We start from the raw sequence: 4,794 nt of genomic DNA on the forward strand, positions 1-4,794 counted from the left end.
GCCAGCTGTGCCGGCCACCAGCGTGCGAATTTCCTTTTCCTGAGAGCCTGGGGTTGGGCCAGGGCTGGGGGCAGATTCCAGCACTCTGGGGTTGATTTCAGTTCCCATCTGTGGAGGGGCGCCGGGCCGAGCTTTTGAATGTTCCAGAGGTTTCTGAACACAGAGGTGATGCCAAGGAGGACTCGTGGGGGACAGGGGGGTCGACCGACACTCCAGATCAGCGGGCGACATCACGCATGTCCCCGAGCTGCCTGGCGTCAGGGTGCGCTTGGAGGGGTCGTGTTCCCGCACCCCGGGCTCTGGACACGGGGTCTCAGGGCCAGGCCTGCCCCTTCCCGCCACAGTCTGGGGTGTCAGGAAGCCGCAGCTCGACCCCAGAGGGCACAGGTGGGGACAGTCCCCGTGTGGGCTCGGCTGCCTCATACAGGGCCGGCGGAAGGAGCCTGCCCTGTCCCCGTGGCCGAGCTGCAACCTGAGGGTCACCCGAGAGCGTCTGCAGCCCCTCCTCCTGGGACAGCGCCTGTGGGCCCCAGGGCTGACCAGTGCGACTCACCCCGAAGGCAGGGGCCTGGCCCTGGCCTGGGGTCTCGGCCTCTGTCCCCACGGGTGAGGGGGGGTTTCCTGTCCCTGCGTGCATATGGGGGGTCTCAGGTCTCTGTCCCCTGTTCAGGACAGGCCCCCCAGGCGGGACTTTTCTGCCACACTTGTGATGCCCCGTTGGCCCCTGCGCCATGGAGAGCCCCTCAGTGCCCCTTTGCGGGGGCCTCACTGTCAGGCCCCCAGGGAGCAGGGCGGGGGGCAGCAGGGCTCCAGCCCACAGGCCCCACGGTGACCCCCGGCCTCAGCGTCTGCCCTGGCCGCCGGCCCTCCCATCCTAGCTGTGGTCTCTGGCTCCTTCACTGCCAGCCGCCGTGTGTGGACACCACAGGCCTAAGTGCCACTGTCCATCAGACCATGGCCATGTGCGCAGGATGGGCACGTGTGTGCTAACTCTCCCGGGTGTCTACAGGCCTGTGGCCGGCGGGTGCTGGGGGCAGCATCCCGGGGCTCTCCCGGCTGACCCTCCCTGGGCAGGCAGGCGCCATGTGGTCACGGTCCTCCGGCGTCCTTATGCCGGACCCGCGGGGGCTCCCAGGCCAGCTCCCGAGTCCCGGCAGTTGGAGTCAGGTCCCCAGAAGGTTCTGGACAGAGCCTGGCCACTGTGACGCACGCCCACGCCACCTGCCAAGGGGACTCTGCAGGCAGCCCCGCACTGGCTGGGGTCGGGGCGTCAGGAGGGCCGGCCCAGGGTCTAGGTGCTGCGCAGGGCCCCTCCCCTCCCCCACCAATTCTTGACTTCCCTGCCGCCCCCCCCTTGTGGTTCAGGGCTGGTGGGAGGGGGCAGTTTGCAGTGCGGTGACTGCTTACCCCTTGGGCGGCTGCCATGGTGGTAAGGGTACCCCTACCCCGAGCCCCCTGGGCTGGGAGCCAGGCCGGTCGGCCCCGCCTCCGTAGCTGGGGATCCTCCCCCCACACCCCCCCAGATCCCCTGTGGGCCAGGCTCATACCCAGCAGGTCCTCTGGGCCCCCGCGGGGCCAGCTCAGGGCCAGGCTGGGGGTGGGGGGGACATGAGCCCCCCGGCCTGTGGCTGAGGGGGCAGCGTGCCGAGGGCCGCAGGCTATACAGGGCAGGGTGGGTGTGAGGGTCCCTCCACGGATGCCCCCCGGCTCTCCAGGTGCTGTCCGAGGGTCAGACTGGGGAGAGCGGCCCTGAGTGGGGGCAGGGGCCGCCTCCAGTCCACCCCAAGCAGCCCTGGCATCTGACCAGTCCCCGTGTCCCACATGCGGGCGTGTGGGCCGTGACCTCTCTGCCGCCGTGCGTGTCCCGGCCGTCCCTGCCGCCGTGTGTTGGGCCCATGGGCAGCTTCGTCTCTGGGCCTTGGGTCCCAGCTCTGGGGGAGGCAGGGGGCACCCGAGCCTGCCCCGGCCTGGTTCTGAGCACTCTGGCGGGTCTGGCACCGTCGTGGGGCTGAGCCCAGAACAGGGGCCCACGGCCGAATTGGGGAGGGCGGGGAGCACTGACCCCGCAGCACCAGACCCCAGCGCTGACCGTCCAGCCCAGGGCATCACCCGAGTGACCGTGGGGTCCCTGACCGCTGCTTGGGAGCCCGAGACGAGCTGAGAGCTAGAGGGGGGGTCGCGGGGGCGGCGCGGCCAAGCGTCCTGTTCTCCCCGATGCGTGGTCGGCGTGGGGGGCTGGGGGTTGGGGTCCTGGGGACCCGGCTCCCTCTGCTGCTCAGGGCTCTGGGCTGCGGGCCTCCCTGGGCACTGCCCTGTCGGCGGGGCCATGTCGGGGGCAGGGCTTTGCGTGCCTCACTCAGGGGTCCTGGAGGGGCCGGGGACCCCGTCCCGACACAGATGCTCCCTCCGCGATCCACGGGCATGGGAGACTGAGCACCTCTTGCCCCGGGTGTTACTCCGGACGCCTGGTGCGCAGGCACGGACTATTCCAGGCACGAGTACTCAGAGTCCCCCTCTCCCGGGAACACGGCAGCCTGGTGCTGAGTACGTGGCGCGGGCACCGGGCACTCCGCGTCCCTAAGAATCCTGTGCGTGCCGCGCTGGCCCGCGACACTCGGGCACAGAGTGTCCCCACGGCATCTGGCTGTTGGCGGGGGCCGGGCCTGGGGGGGCCGTCCTGGCCGGCGTCGGCATCCCCAGCTGGTCCCTGGGGCTCGGGGGCGCCTTATTTGGCGAGAGTCTGCGCCTGCCTTTGGGATGAGGTCGCCCAGCGGGGCCTGGCGCGGAGTGGCGGGGCGGGGGGGGGGGGGGGGTGTCGCAGCTCCCAGTGGGAACACCCAGACGGTGGCACCAGCCGGAGCCGCCAGGAAGAGGCCTGTGAGCCAGGGCGGGCTCGAGCCTGCCGGGCAGGGCGGCCCCTGGGTGCTGCCTCAGGGCGAGCCCAGAATGCTCTTGGCCACCCTGTCCCACGGCTGGGAGCCTGCCCACGCCCACCCCGCTTCCTGGCCCCCCACCTTTCTGGCTTCCAACAGTTCTGGGGTCTCGGTCCCTCGGCTGTAGGTGAATTTGCACCCCCGTTCCTCGGTGCGCCTAAGGGAGCAGGGTCTGGGGCCCCGAGGTCAGGCCCGGCGGGAGGAGGGGCTGAGCACTGGAGAAGGGGCATCGGCCTAGGCCGGGGGCCAGGACACGCGTCTCCCTCCTGGAATCAGTGCAGCAGACCCGCTGTTCTCTGCCTCAGTTTCCCTCTGTGGAAGCAGCGTGAGGAGGAGGTGCCGGGAGGAGGGCGGCCGCCTGAAGGAGGGGTGGTGGGGGCCGGCGCTGACCATGTGGTGCCAGGGGCCTGCAGCTGGACATCCCCAGGCTGTGCGAGGGGTCACACCAGACCCGTAGGTGGGGGCCAGAATGATAGCGCAGCACACAACTGACCCGGGTTTGATCCCCGGCATCCCGTATGGCCCCCTGAGCACTGCCAGGAGTGATTTCCGAGCACAGAGCCAGGAGTCAGCCCTGAGCATCGCCGGGTGTGACCCAAAAGCCAAACAGCAAGACAGAACAAACAGACCCGTGGGCGCAGAACCTGCCCCGGCTGACGGGGCGGGGTGAGCCCCCAGGGGCTTCTCTGCTCTTCCCTCTCCCCCCGCCAGCAGCCCACGTGCCCCCGACAGCCGCCACTGTGCGCGGGGGGCCGGCTCCGAGCCACGAGGCCGCCCCGGTGGCGGGGTGGCCCCGGAACACCCTCCTGGGCCCATTTCCCAGATGGGCTCGGCGAGTCTCAGGGACACAGCGGCCCCCGCCCCCGCGCCCAGCGAGGGGATCCCGGGCTCGTCCCCCGCCCTGGGGCCTCCGGCCCCCTGCAGGGGCTGTAAAAATAGCGCCGGGTCTGGCGGCAGTGGACGCCGCTCGCTGCCGGGCCGGCTGGGAGAGGCCAGCGCGGCTCCAAGCCGGCGAGCGGCGGCGCAGATGGAAACCCGATCCCCGCCCGCCAGGCTGTTTGATTTATTTTCGACCCAGCAGATGGCTGCCACAGGGTTTGTTTAAGTTCAGCGCCGAGCCGGGCCCGCGGCCAGGAGCTCGGCAGCTGCGCCAAAATGCTTCAGTGACTCCCCCCGCCCCCCGGCTTTTGAACTTCAGCCCCCACACACGGGGCTGCTCGGGGCTGCCCGCCTCGGACCCGCGCCCTCTGCCCTCCCGGGGCTCCTCCTGCGCTGGCCCCCGGCTCTCTGTCTCTCTGTCTCTGCCTCTTTGCCTCTCTCTGTCTCTGCGTGTCTCTGTGTCTCTGCTTCTGTCTCTCTGTCTCTCTGCCTGTGTCCATGTCTCTGTCTGTCTCTGTCTCTGCCTGTCTCTCTGTCTCAGTCTCTCTGCCTCTGTCTCTCTGACTCTGTCTCTGTGTCTCTGTCTCAGAACCAGCCGGGGCAGGTTCTGTGTCCCCTGTCTCCCTGCTTGCGTCTCTGTCTCTGTCTCTCTGCCTCTCTCTCTGCCTGTGTCTCTGTCTTTCTGTTTCTCTCTGCCTGTATTTCTCTGACTCTCTGTCTCTGTCTCTCTGTCTCTGCCTCTTTGCCTCTCTCTGTCTCTGCGTGTCTCTGTGTCTCTGCTTCTGTCTCTCTGTCTCTCTGCCTGTGTCCCTGTCTCTGTCTGTCTCTCTGTCTCAGTCTCTCTGCCTCTGTCTCTCTGACTCTGTCTCTGTGTCTCTGCCTCTGTCCTTCTGTCTCCCTGCTTGCGTCTCTGTCTCAGTCTCTCTGCCTCTCTCTCTGCCTGTGTCTCTGTCTTTCTGTTTCTCTCTGCCTGTCTTTCTCT

This window comes from Sorex fumeus, unplaced genomic scaffold, assembly GCF_029834395.1.
Source record: "Sorex fumeus unplaced genomic scaffold, SorFum_2.1 ptg000122l, whole genome shotgun sequence".
Classification (NCBI taxonomy): domain Eukaryota; kingdom Metazoa; phylum Chordata; class Mammalia; order Eulipotyphla; family Soricidae; genus Sorex; species Sorex fumeus.